At 41.8% G+C, this 13,211-nt stretch overlaps 1 protein-coding gene across 3 annotated transcripts in view; it reads right to left on the reverse strand.

The window, feature by feature from the left end:
* Positions 1–13,211, reverse strand: part of SAMSN1 (SAM domain, SH3 domain and nuclear localization signals 1) — a 104,430-nt gene that overhangs the window by 36,159 nt on the left and 55,060 nt on the right. Inside the window, exon 1 of one of the 3 annotated variants that reach the window (XM_056858320.1) lies at positions 12,880–12,898. The exons of the other annotated variants lie outside the window; for them this stretch is intronic. The gene's annotated coding sequence lies outside the window, so the exon portion shown is untranslated. Of the gene's footprint in view, positions 1–12,879; positions 12,899–13,211 lie in introns of those variants that run through there. 3 annotated transcript variants of the gene reach the window in all.

Here is a 13,211-nt window from a genome sequence, read left to right on the forward strand (position 1 = left end):
CTGTTGGTCATCTCCACTGGTCAAGGGCATTGTTGCATGGATACAGTAAAACATAGCAGAGAAGGTTGAAATGTGTATTAATCTCCAGAAACTAAGCAGGCTTAGAAGAAAGTAAGGTGAAACAGAGAGGTTACAGCCTTTATTTAATACAAACGTTTATCTCCTAGAACAGATTTCCTCTCATTTCTCCATCCATTAAATGTTTGACAGACATTTTGATTCATACCATATGGATAACATGATATCAAGGAATTTAAAAGTTGCACCACACTTCGTTCAGTGATCAGCATTAAATCACAAAAATCACAAAATCACACAAGGTTGGAAGAGACCACAAGGGCCATCCAGTCCAACCCCCTGCCATGCAGGATCCCAAAATCAAAGTGCTCCCGACAGATGGCCATCCAGCCTCTGCTTAAAGACCTCCGAAGACGGGGACTCCACCCTGCCCCCCCCCCCCCGAGGCAGGGCATTCCACCGTCGAACCGCCCTCACTGTCAGAAAGTTCTACCTAATGTTTAGATGGAATCGCTTTCCTTACTTTAAATCCATTACTCCATGTCCTAGTCTCTGGAGCAACAGAGAACAAGCTAGTTCCCTCATTAACATGGCATCCCTTCAAATATTTAAACATGGCTATCTTGTCACCCCTTAACCTTCTCTTCTCTAGACTAAACAAACCCAACTCCTTAAGTCTCTCCTCATAGGGCATGGATTCCAGACCTTTGACCATTCTGGTCACCCTCCTCTGGACACGCTCCAACTTGTCAACATCCTTCTTAAATTGTGGAGCCCAAAACTGGTTAATTGTGGAGCCCAAAACATTAGTTACCAACAGATTCAGACACCCAGTTTTAACTGGCAGTATACACTTTTGCCTCCCATACTGTTGATTGCACAGATTGCGATCATCATTAACTGGGACTTCTCAGGAGTTTTTACAAGACAAACTTTTACAAGACTTTTACAAAAAACAGAGTTTATAACAGAATTGAGTGGAAAGCCCTGCTGTGTAAATCTCCTCAAAATATAAATCTCAGCATAGTGCAAAAAAACCTCATTCTAAAGTCTTCAAAAATATATCTTGCCATTGGAATGTGGAAATAAAAATGAGTTATGAATTTAACAGTGAAGAGAGTGACTAGGTATTTTGTTTATTTTGCTTTGCTACTGATTTCAACGAATTGACAGAACAAACACAACCCATTACAATATATTCATTCAAAATAAGCTTCATCTTAGTTCTTTTATCATCTCAACTTTATTTTACAAATTTGGGTCAAGTGGGGAAAGATACTTATCTTTCCTGTAAATTCAATTAGGAAAAATTGAGTTTAAATACTGACGTTCATTAGCTCCCCCCCCCCACAAAAAAACCCATAAAGCATTCTATGGCACTGTTCAAGCATTCATTTGGGTACAAACTGATTCCCTCTGCTCTCTGCAAGGTGTTATAGCACTGCATTGCCTGCATCTTGGACCTATGTCATCTCCCGCCTACACATATATTCTCTGTCCTGCCTAGCTACCAGCCCACCAGTGTGTCTCTTTGTTGGGCAATCAGGCAGGTTGGTGCTTCAGGTTGCTGGTCTCCAGGTGGTGGCTGAAGATCTCCCAGTATTACAACTGGTCTCCAGGTTACAGAGATAATTTCTCCTGGAGAAAATAGCTGTTTTGGAAGGTGGACTCTATGCCATTGAACCCCAATGAGGTCCCTCCCCTCCCAAACCCCACCCTCTCCAGGCTCCACCTCCAAAATCTCCAAGAATTTCCCAACCCAGATTGGGCAACTCTATTGGTGTTGCCTCTCTATCAGAAGGGACAGTAACCTCTGTGCCTTCTAACACAGCATTTCTTTGTATTAACTGCCAGGAAAGCAGGGCTATGGATCTAGAGCTGGGAACGGAGGAGAAGTTGTTGCCCACAACAAAAGGCAGCTCACCTGCCTTATAGACACACTGAGGCATTTTTTAAAATTTGTTTGTTAAATGTTAGAAATAAGAAATACTGTTGGACTGAATTCCTAATTCAACAATGCTTACTTCTAATATTAAGCAATCTGGCTGACATTTAAAAAACGAACTATAACCCCACTTCAGAGGGGGTCAAAAGACTAAGAACAAAAAAAATGCAGCTGTATAAATATTTGTTGAAAGTACACTGAATAAATAAAAACTAGAAGTACACTGGCCAAAGCCAAAAATTGGGAAACGTTTTAAAATTACAGCAGTGGGCTGGTGTAGCAACACTCCACATCTGAGAAAAATCTGCAGAGCAAAATAAGCAATGCTTGGTTCTTCATTATTGGATATTTCACTATTGCAGTTAGAATGGTCAACTGACCGTAATAAATATATATTCATATTCACTATTGCAGTCATTCACCTCTTGGATTTTCCTATCCAGATAGTCTATCAGACTAACATCCCATTCCTGAGGTGGGGGGCTGAAAGTGGTCTGGAGGTGGATTGACCCTGCTTCCAGCATAAGTGGCCTCTTATCACAGAATAAGGGGCAATTACGCTGGTGGTAGGGGCAGTTCCATTGGTGCCTGGGTGCCACGGAACTGCATGCTGCTCCTCCGATGCCGCAGTCTTTCCAGGATCTAAATCCTGGAAGAGATATGTGGCGCCGGCGTGGGGAGGCATTTCCAGGGGCGGAGCTTCCAAAGCCCCTCCAGCCTGGGAACACCCCCTAGACCAATAGCGTTGCTGCACCAGGTTTTTCCTGGCACAGCAGTGTTGTTTTCTAGGGGGGGGGGGGAAACCAATTTTCTTTTAAAAACTTAAAAAAAAGCTTTTGTAAGCCTTGCGGCAGCCAGGAAACCTCTTTACGAATGCCCCAGTGTTGCCTTGGCTATGCCATCCCTGGCCGCTGCAATGCTCAGGAATCAGATGTATAACTACTAAGACCACTTATACTACTTACATTATGTATACATTTCTGCAGTATTCATCTGTATTTGTATTTATTACTTGCATGCTTAAATTAGCCTGCAGTAAATACAATGGGTTGTACTCCCTTGAAAAGATTTGAATGCTTAAGGCACCCAATCAGCAGTTTTCACCAATTCTTTCCCTGCTGTGGCAGCCCATCAACTCCCTCTCACGCTGTTCCTAGGGGTCTCCCATCCCCCAGCAGCAGCATTCAGGGGGCTTTTCAGTCCACATAGGAAATAGGGAGGGGGGGACCATAGCATTTACATGAGATCCAACCTGACGGGATCATCGATTATGAATTATCGGAACATTTTTGTTGTAATACCCAACCTTTCACTATTTTATCTATCACTATACAAACTTTTTCAAATAACAGCCCATTCCTGAAGGGGGGAAGCTCTTTAGGATCTGGCGTGACCCCATGCTGGCGTAGGTGCCTCCTGAATAAGGTGGCTCCTACATCGGCGCAGGGGCAAACACGCCGGCATCCAGAGCCAGTGGCCCCTGCCGCCAGCACAGCCATTCCAGCATCAATTTCCCAGGAGGGAAAGCCCGCACCGGTGGTGGGGGGGCATTCCCATCGGCGGAGCTGCCTTTGGGTAGCTTCCTAACCCTGTTCGCTCGGGATTGCCCCCTCGAGCAGCAGCATGGCTGCACCACCTTTTTTGGTCATGCAGCCTCACTTTGCGCAATGGGGCATTTCCCCCGTTTTTCTATTGATTATTTTTAAAAAGTCTTTTTTTTGTCTCCATGGCGGCCGGGAAGCATCTGAGGAGGGGGCATTGCTGCACCTCTCTCAGTCGTCGCAGATCTACCCCCCTCTTCAGGAATGGGCTGCCTGTGTTAAACAGGTATATCATGATGGATGTGATCCAACGTTAGAGGGGAGGGGACACAAAAATGTAGCACTGATCCAAAATATATTAAGCATCTTTTACATTTTATACATCACTGCAGAGTTTACTACAAAATCATTATGAATTTGTTATGAAGTTGAACTTCCGTAGTCAGAAGAGTTTGAAAAACTGGGCCTTTATCATATCTTGCTACAATATAAATGGGCTATTGTGTATAATAAAGTAAGTAAAGGTCCCCTGTGCAAGCACCAGGTCATTTCTGACCCATGGGGTGATGTCACATCCCGACGTTTTCTAGGCAGACTTTGTTTACAGGATGGTTTGCCAGTGCCTTCCCCAGTCATCTTCCCTTTATCCCCAGCAAGGTGGGTACTCATTTTACCGACCTCAGAAGGATGGAAGTCTGAGTCAACCTTGAGCCAGTTACCTGAAACCAACCTCCGTCAAGATCGAACTCAAGTCATGGGCAGAGCTTGGACTGCAGTACTGCAGCTTACCACTCTGTGCCACGGGGCTCCTACATTGTGTATAATAAGCTCCTAAATAATCTTTTAAAATATGTTTCAAATCCTCAAATTACAGTATATAAAAAGTCTTCTTTTGATGCTAATGAGATGTACATAGTAAGTTAAAAACATGCTACCACCGGTGAAACCTACAGAGTACAACCTACAGAGCAATTCTCTTGCACAGGCTCACTGGGAGCTGCTAAAGGGCACAGCTTTCAGGATACTGAATCGAAACTATTCAGAAATAAACACAATAAAAGATGCAGCCTGGTTGGCTGGGGAAGTTTTAGATAATAGACCACACATACACAAGTGTATGTGATGCAGCAACCATTGTTAGCTCTGACCTAGTTTATTTACAAGGCCTGCAGGAAACAGGAAATCCTTATCTTAAATGTCACCTGCAGTTCTTTTTATTCCTGTGCATATGCAGACTTGTTTCTACAGTACTATATGTGTGGACCTCATCTGATAAGGCTTACAGATATTGCCAGTAGAAATTTTCCTAGCTGAATCTTATCTGTTTGGGTTTTTTTAAAAAAGGATTTGCAAATATCTTGGCAGTTTTTTTAAAAGATTGTGCTAAAGACCTTTGATGACAGCCCTACGTGCCACCTTTGTCTATGAGGATAAATTTTCACAGTAGGAATCCAGGAGAAAATACATTACCATCAGCTCATCACCTTTCATTATTGTTAGAATAAAATGCAAATGGAGAAAAGGCTCCTGCCAAATAGGTTGTAAAAACTGGCATCAACGGTAGGTAATTAATTATTGGCTTATTTTATTTTAAAAAAACCAGACTAAATTTACTATTTTAGATATGAACTTCAGAAATGCCTTTGACATAGAAAGCTCAGCTTTACAACATCCAAACACATAAAACCTTGTTAATATTCATTAATACTGAACAACTACCACACAGAAGACCTGACTCTTCAAAACCTACAATTATCATTTGAATAATGGTGTACGTTTAGTTTGACGTTACCTTTTTATTTTATTTTTGTAGGTTGTTTGGGAATATACTTTATCCACCGTAATACAGGGAAACAGCAGTAAGAAAAAAAATTAAAAGTATCTGCCTAAACACATTTACAAAATGCCACTAGATTGAAGTGCACCTAGACTTTTATCAAAGATGGATATTCATAATTTGATAATTACAACATCAAACAATGAATTTGCATAGGTGAATAAGTCTTCAGTGACATAAAACAACACATTCTGTAGGATCCTACCAATTTTTTCCACTGGTGCTGCAGAGAGAAGGGTCCCTTTTGATCCCTGTAATGTCTATGCCAGGGGTCACAGGACCCACACGATCAAAAAGTCATGCATGATGCAATGAACTGGGGAACCAAGTGAGATTGCATCTCCTCCTTCTTGGGTTATCAGAAAAGTTGGTAGAATCTAACCCACAGAACTTCAGAATTAGTGGAGTCACATACTCAGTAGCCAGTCATCAAATGCAGACATATTGAGTGATGCAAATGCATACGCGAACCAGTCCTTGATTCAGCAACTTTTCATGTAATTCTCCCTATTTACCTATATATAGAATTAATATCATTCACCTCACTGAGCGCTCACTCCATGCATAGGAGGTAAAATATGCATGTGCTCTTCCCTAGGTACTTCCAAGGACAAACCAGTTCTATAAGTGCTTTTGATTGTGAAGCTTCTTCATCTAGTCATTAAAGTGAATAGGAAAATCTTATTTATGTTGCTCATGATGCTGTAGATCAGGGACGAAGCATCTCGTGAAACAGAGCAGTTTGTATTTTAGGCGGTGACACGAAATTTCTTTCTAATAGTTTTCATGTAAAGAGCCATATCTGGCCCTTTTCTATACAAGCATACCTAAGAGATACTGTGGGTTCGGTTTAGAGTTGCCAACCTCCAGGTACTAGCTAGAGATCTACTATTACAACTGATCTCCAGCCGATAGAAATCAGTTCACCTAAAGAAAATGGCCACTTTGGCAATTAGACTCTATGGCATTGAAGTCCTTCCCCTCCCCAAACCTCACCCTCCTCAAGATCCACCCCAAAAACCTCCTGCCAGTGGTGAAGAGGGACCTGGCAACCCTAGTTCAAATATCGCGATAAAGAGAGTCACACAAATTTTTTTTGTTTCCCAGTGCATATAAAAGTTATGTTTACACTATACAGTAGTCTATTAAGCATGGTGTAGCGATAGAGTCAGCATGTAGAGAGCAAGTGTACTTGGGAACCAAGTGAGATTGCATCTCCTCCTTCTTGGGTTATCAGAAAAGTTGGTAGAATCTAACCCACAGAACTTCAGAATTAGTGGAGTCACATACTCAGTAGCCAGTCATCAAATGCAGACATATTGAGTGATGCAAATGCATACGCGAACCAGTCCTTGATTCAGCAACTTTTAATGTAATTCTCCCTATTTACCTATATATAGAATTAATATCATTCACCTCACTTAGCACTCACTCCATGCACAGATCTCTTTAAAGGGCACCCCAAGCCCCTTCACGGGGCTTCCCTGGAGAGGCGCGGGGTGCCCTTTAAACAGATCTCCGCCTCCCAGCTGGGAGGCGCAGATCTCTTTAAAGGGCACCCCGCGCCCCTTCAGGGGGCTTCCCTGGAGAGTCGAGGGGTGCCCTTTAAACAGATCTGCGCCTCCTGGCCCAGGAGGCACAGATCTCTTTAAAGGGCACCCCGAGCCCCTTCAGGGGGCTTCCCTGGAGAGGCGCGGGGTGCCCTTTAAACAGATCTGCGCCTCCCAGCCGGGAGGCGCAGATCTGTTTAAAGGGCACCCCGCGCGTCTCCAGGGAAGCTCCCTGAAGGCGCGTGGGGTGGGGGAAAAGGCCCGAATCGGCCGAATTTATTCGGGAATACCTCGAACTCGGCCAATTCGGCTCCCCGGTTCCCCCCCCTTTTTGAGTTCAGTTCGTCCAAACTGAAAAACGGCCGAATTGAGAGAAATTCGGCTGTTTTTCGGTTCGGGCCGAACCGAATCAACAGCCCTAAATGAAAGTCCTCCAAATTTTCCTATCTTTGACAGCCTTGCTCAGATCTTGCAAATTGAATTCATTATATACGTAGCTAAATTAGGGATACTTGGCATGGCAGAGTGGTGATTCAAAGCTAATGCTTTTTAGTAATAACAGAAGTCTAATTGCCCCAGTGAGTGAGTGTAAAGTGCCGTCAAGTGTGTGAAAGTGAGTGTAAAGTGCCGTAAAGTGAGTGTAAAATGCTGACAAGTTGCAGCTGACTTATGCCCCCCCCCCCAGGGTTTTCAAGGCAAGTGAGTAAGCAGAAGTGGTTTGCCATTGCCTGCCTCTGCAATGCATTCCTTGGTGGTCTCCCAATCAAGTACCAACCCTGCTTAGTTTCTGAGATGACGAGATCAGGATATGCTGTACCATTCCACATCCCCCCAGTGAATAGCCATCTGGAAAAAGATTTTTTTAAGTGCGTTGTCCAACAATATTAAAAATAAAATATTTATTCAGGATGAGAAAGAAGACAGAATAGGAGAAGAAAGGAGAAATCTCAAAAACAGCCAACTTGTATTACAAGGGGAAAGGGGGGGGAAATGCTTTGTAGTAAAAACAGAGCAATTGTTTCCAAATTAAACTACAACAAATGGAACCTGCTGTAAAATAAGGATCAAAACCGTATGGAGTGTAACAGGTCACAACATTTGTAGAACAAAACTCACTTTGCTAGCAGGAAGACACAAGGAAGTCAATTGTGCAATTCGGCCAGGGGCTTTGTAACAAGATGCGTGCTTTAAGCATTTCCCAACCATATGGTGAGTTTGGTAAATTGCTTATTCAGAGGAAACATTGCAAAATTCAGCATGACAAATGTAGGCTTGGTTTTAGTTTGTTTCCCCCCTAAGCCTTCACATCAAATATTTAATTCTTAAAATTGTCTAATTGTCTCCTTATTTTAATAACAGGCAAACGGAATTTAAAAAGGGGTCTGAAACAGAGCAGTGAAAATATACTTTCATAGTGTCTTGCTAGCACAATATGGCTTTAATAATTTCTTCCACTATATTAAGTAGTTTAAGAATTTTAGCACAAACACACTCCAGATTAAATGAAGTTTCTTTCCCATCATATGACCTAGAACTAGGGTTACCAGGTTCCTCTTCGCCACTGGCGGGCGGTTTTTGGGGCGGAGCCTGAGGAGAGCGGGGTTTGGGGAGAGTCCATAGAGTCCAATTGCCAAAGTGGCCATTTTCTCCAGGGGAATTGATCTCTATCGGCAGGAGATCAGTTGTAATAGCAGGAGATCTCCAACTAGTACCTGGAGGTTGGCAACCTTACCTAGAGCCAGTGTGCTATAGTGGTTATATCTTAGAGAAACACGTTCAGATCCCTAGTGAGTGACCTCGGGCTGACCAGTCCCTCTCTGTCAGCCTAACCTATCTCATAATATTATTGTAAGGATAAAATGGAGGAGGGAAAAACCAAGTAAGCCACTTTGGGAGACAAACAGGGTATAAATAAATAAATCTAAACAAACAAATTTAGGCACCAAATGATTGGAGACCTGTCAAATTTTGTAGAAATGTAGGGGACATCAATTCCCAATGTCCATACTGGTAGTTTGCTGAGTGGCAGGCATTAAACATTCCACATTCACAATGAATGGCATATTACTGAGTTCCATGCCTCCCTACATTACCGAAAGGTAATGCTGTTGCTTGGAATGTCTGGAAGTACATCTTGACATAAGGCCACCACAAGAGAAATTATTAAAGAGAGGTTTAAAGAGTCATCCACCTTTGACATTCACTCCATTTGCTGAATGCTGGGCTGTAGAGATGCCAACCTCCAAGTGGAACCAGTTCTCCCAGAATTACAGCTGATCTCCAGATACAAAGGTCAGTCCCCCTGAAGAAAATGACAGCTTCTGAGTATGGATGGACTCTATTATATTACATCTCTACTGATCCCCCCTCTTTTCCCCAAAGTCCACTCTCCCCAAGCTCTACCCTCGAAGCTCCAGGAATTTTTCAAATAGGATTGCCTGGAGATTTTGGGGGTGGAGCCTGAGGTGGGAGGGGTTTGGACTTCAATGCCATAGAGTCCAATTGCCAAAGCAGCCACTTGCTCCAGGGGAACTGAGGTCTATCATCTGGAGATCAATTGTAATAGCAGGAGATCTCCAACTAGAGGTTGATTACCCTATTTTTTATGCCAATAAAGGCGTTGTTGTTGTTGTTGTTGTTGTTGTTGTTGATAACCCTATTTTCAACCCAGAGTTGGCAACCCTATGTGGACCCACTTTTATCTTCAAAGAGCCAATACAATTTCACCAGTGAACACATGAAGCTGCCTTATATTGAGTCAGACCATTTATCTTTCAAGGTCAATCTTATCTGCTCTAACTGGCAGCAGTTGTCCGGGGTTTTGGGTAAAAGTCTTTCACATTGCCTGCTACCTGTTCCTTTTAATTGGAGATGCTGAGGACTGAACCTTCTGCTTGCATGACCTTCTGCATGGAAAGGAGATGCTAAGTGCCATAGTCAGAAACACCACAAGGGGTAATGCTTTTTTAGAAATGCCTGCCTATGAATTTTCAATGTAGTGTCCTTAAAGCAGGTACATGGCAAAGTTCGAGGAGTCTGCTGGACCTACCAACTGTTTGGTCAGTTTAGGGACCAGGGTATTTTTCATAGGTGGGACATTTTTGTTACTTTGCGGATGGCACACTAATTTAATTCAGTCAGGGTGTGAAAAAATGTGCATGATTGTTTCTGTTAAAAGAAAGACTTTTCCTTTACAGGAGAAGAAGAGTAATAATAATGAAAGGTAAGAAAACAACAGTCCTTCCCATTGCTTACCAGTATCACTTATTCATATAATTCCCCTTTCCTCTCTCATATAATACAGGTGCTTATCTACATAGTATGTTTAAAGGCAAATGAACCAATCTTCAGTTAGAAAAGAATCTGGAAGAGATGTTCTTCAGGGATTTCTCAGTGAGATGATACTATTACTATGTATTAAAATTCAGTTCAATAATATTAATACAGTTCCTCAAGTAAGTAAACCAGTATAAATACTGATACCAATTATCCACCTGTTATTTTTACTGTGTCCACTATCTTTTTAACCAATGAAAAGATGATTTATTTATCCATTATTTCCCCCCAGAAAATCTTTTCCCATGAAAATGACTATACAAAAATCAGTTGATCTATTTTCCTCCTTCTCCATGTCTTGTACGACAGGGAAGATAATGGAGATGAACCTGAGAAAATCCACAGAAAGTTAGCAGCCTGCCCACAAACTGCCTTCCTGCCTGATTATACCATCCAGTTTGGTATAGTGACTCTCTGGGCCTCCTGTACAGAACTCAACAGATAACCCCTCTGCTTCGGTCCAAGTGGCTCCTTGTAAAAATGGGTGTATTTTTGTGTATTCAGAGGGAGGGCTGGAAACGATAGAGAGATCCAATCGACAATTAAATGTACTGTCATGGAACTCGATGGGATAGGGGAACAAACTTCATGACTCTTAATTCCTTCTGTTCCTGCATAGATTTGACCTTTTGCGTTTACAGGAAACATGGATGCAGGAGTCAGGCTCTCCAACCCTCCAGGGTTATCACGTCTTTGCTGTATCAGCTGTTAAAACATGTGCAAAAGGTCGAGGAAGCGGGGGTTTGGTAACGTTTGTTTCAGTTGACTTAAACGTAGATGTCCAGCTATTGGAAAAGGGGTCCCAGGACCACATACAGGTTCTACTGATTCAAGGTCAATGTATGGGTTCTCTTTTCTGTGTTAATGTCTACATTCCTCCTAAACTTTTATAACCGCAGGGCACTGAGAACTTCTGGGACCTTCTGTCCACCACCCTTGACAAGTTATCTCTGCAATTCCCTAATTCCCATCTTGTCTTCTGTGGGGATTTCAATGCTAGAACAGGCCCTGGCATTTCTAACCCCTTAGTTAGCGTCAACAGTCAGGTTGCAGTGCAAGCCTGTCTTTTAGACCAATCATCACAAGACCTGACTACAAATAAGTCAGGCCTAAAATTACTAGAACTGCTATCCATCCATCAGTTGCATATAATCTGGGAGCTCCAGGCTCAAATTCCCACTCCACTATGAAGCCTGCTGCATAGCCATGGTTCAATCGCTCTCTCTCAACCTCACATAGAGGAGTGGAAAATGATGTATGCTGCCTTGGGTGAAGGGCAGGATAAAAATATACTAAATAAAACAATAAATAAATGTATTATATTTAACATCAGAAAATCAGTCTTTGGGAATCTGTCGTTGGAATGAGTTTAAATTTTCCAGAGTATAGGACTTTTCTCACTGAAAACCTGCCCTGAAATAAATGAAATTATTTACAAAATACCAGATTATACAATTTAATCTATAGCGGCAATACCAAACCATGAACAAGGTGGTTATCTATGACCCCAAAACACTTCTTTTTTTAAAAAAAATCAGCTGTTTATTATTCAGTCCCATTACCAGAAATGCCCAGAGAACCTTTCCTGAAAAACATTTCCGAAGACCAGTGGCAGATTATACTCCAAGGTAGACAAAGCGATTACCAGAAAAGACTTGGCACAAAATAGTTAATTGGTAAATATCACATTGCCCATATTCCCAACACACATATCTTAAGCTTTTAAACAGAAGCATTTACAGAAAGTGCAGCTGGCAAAATTCTTTTTAAACCACTTCCTCTACTGCTTAAAGAAGGTTTGTTTGTTTTTTAAATGAAAACAGAATCATTGGCTCACACCATCAAGTTAGGTGAAAATACAATCCGAGAAGTATTGTGGTGTTCCTACACAAGCCACACCCAGTTCACAAGCAGTCATGTACCCAATACCCAAATCTTGGGAAGAAAATACAATCCAGCTTTTTGCCAAAATAGGACTGAGATGCTAATTTAATTATTAATATTATATTCCTTCCGGTTGTATCTTTTTCCCAACAGCTAGTACTAACAAGATGTTTCTAAAAAAGCAGCTTTGGCCTAATCATCTAAGGGGCACACGTGCATTACAACAGGCTTCCAGTGTAAATACTTTTAACCTGCTGGACTACAAACATGTGTTGTATGCACAGTTCTTAAAACTATATTAGGAACCTCACATTCAACCCCCAAACAAATTGTCGGTTTTGTCAGCACTACCCATCTGATGGATAGATATATCTTTCTGCACATGTGTCTTTCGGAATAAGGGCCTTCGTTGATTACTTTATCCACAGTTCAGATCTGTTCAGGTTAACATCTAGGACAACATGTTGAAGAATCCACATTTCACTTGCTTGGAACATAAAGCATGTGCCTGCATAGTCTGCATAAAGTGACTTTGCAATTCCAATTTCATGTGAGGGGCTGTTTGTGAGGAAGTTGCCCTACAAGTAGATCCAAAAAGTTACCCTACTTAAGATGACTTTGGAAGTTAACATGAGATGCAGTCCTCATTCACCACAATCTCAAGAAAGTAGATTTGGGAGTGCAAGCCTATAGTTATAAACCATCGTAAGCACCACAGCGCTGTTTATCAAACAAAAGGATATGATTTCAAAATCTAAATTCTCTTACCTTTGGCTTTTGAGATTTCTCCTTATCTGAAACATTGGAAGTTTTTCTCTTCAGCATTTTAAAAATCAGATTTATTCAAAATAAGTTTAGAGAGCAGAGTTGGTAGACTTCTCAGATAAAAACGCCACAGTGAATGATTCACCAGAGCTCACATCAGCTAAATAAAACTTCCTTATTTTAGGGTACTCAGCTCTCTGTTAGATGTGGTTGAAATATTCATGTCAGCGGAAGGAAGACAAAAAAAAAAGAAGAAGAAGAAGACAAAGAAGGGGTGTGGATAGAGAGCATTTTTTCAGTAATTCACTCTTCCCCATGTTCATTTCAGGGTAGCT

The sequence above is a fragment of the Euleptes europaea genome, chromosome 12, assembly GCF_029931775.1.
Source record: "Euleptes europaea isolate rEulEur1 chromosome 12, rEulEur1.hap1, whole genome shotgun sequence".
NCBI lineage: Eukaryota > Metazoa > Chordata > Lepidosauria > Squamata > Sphaerodactylidae > Euleptes > Euleptes europaea.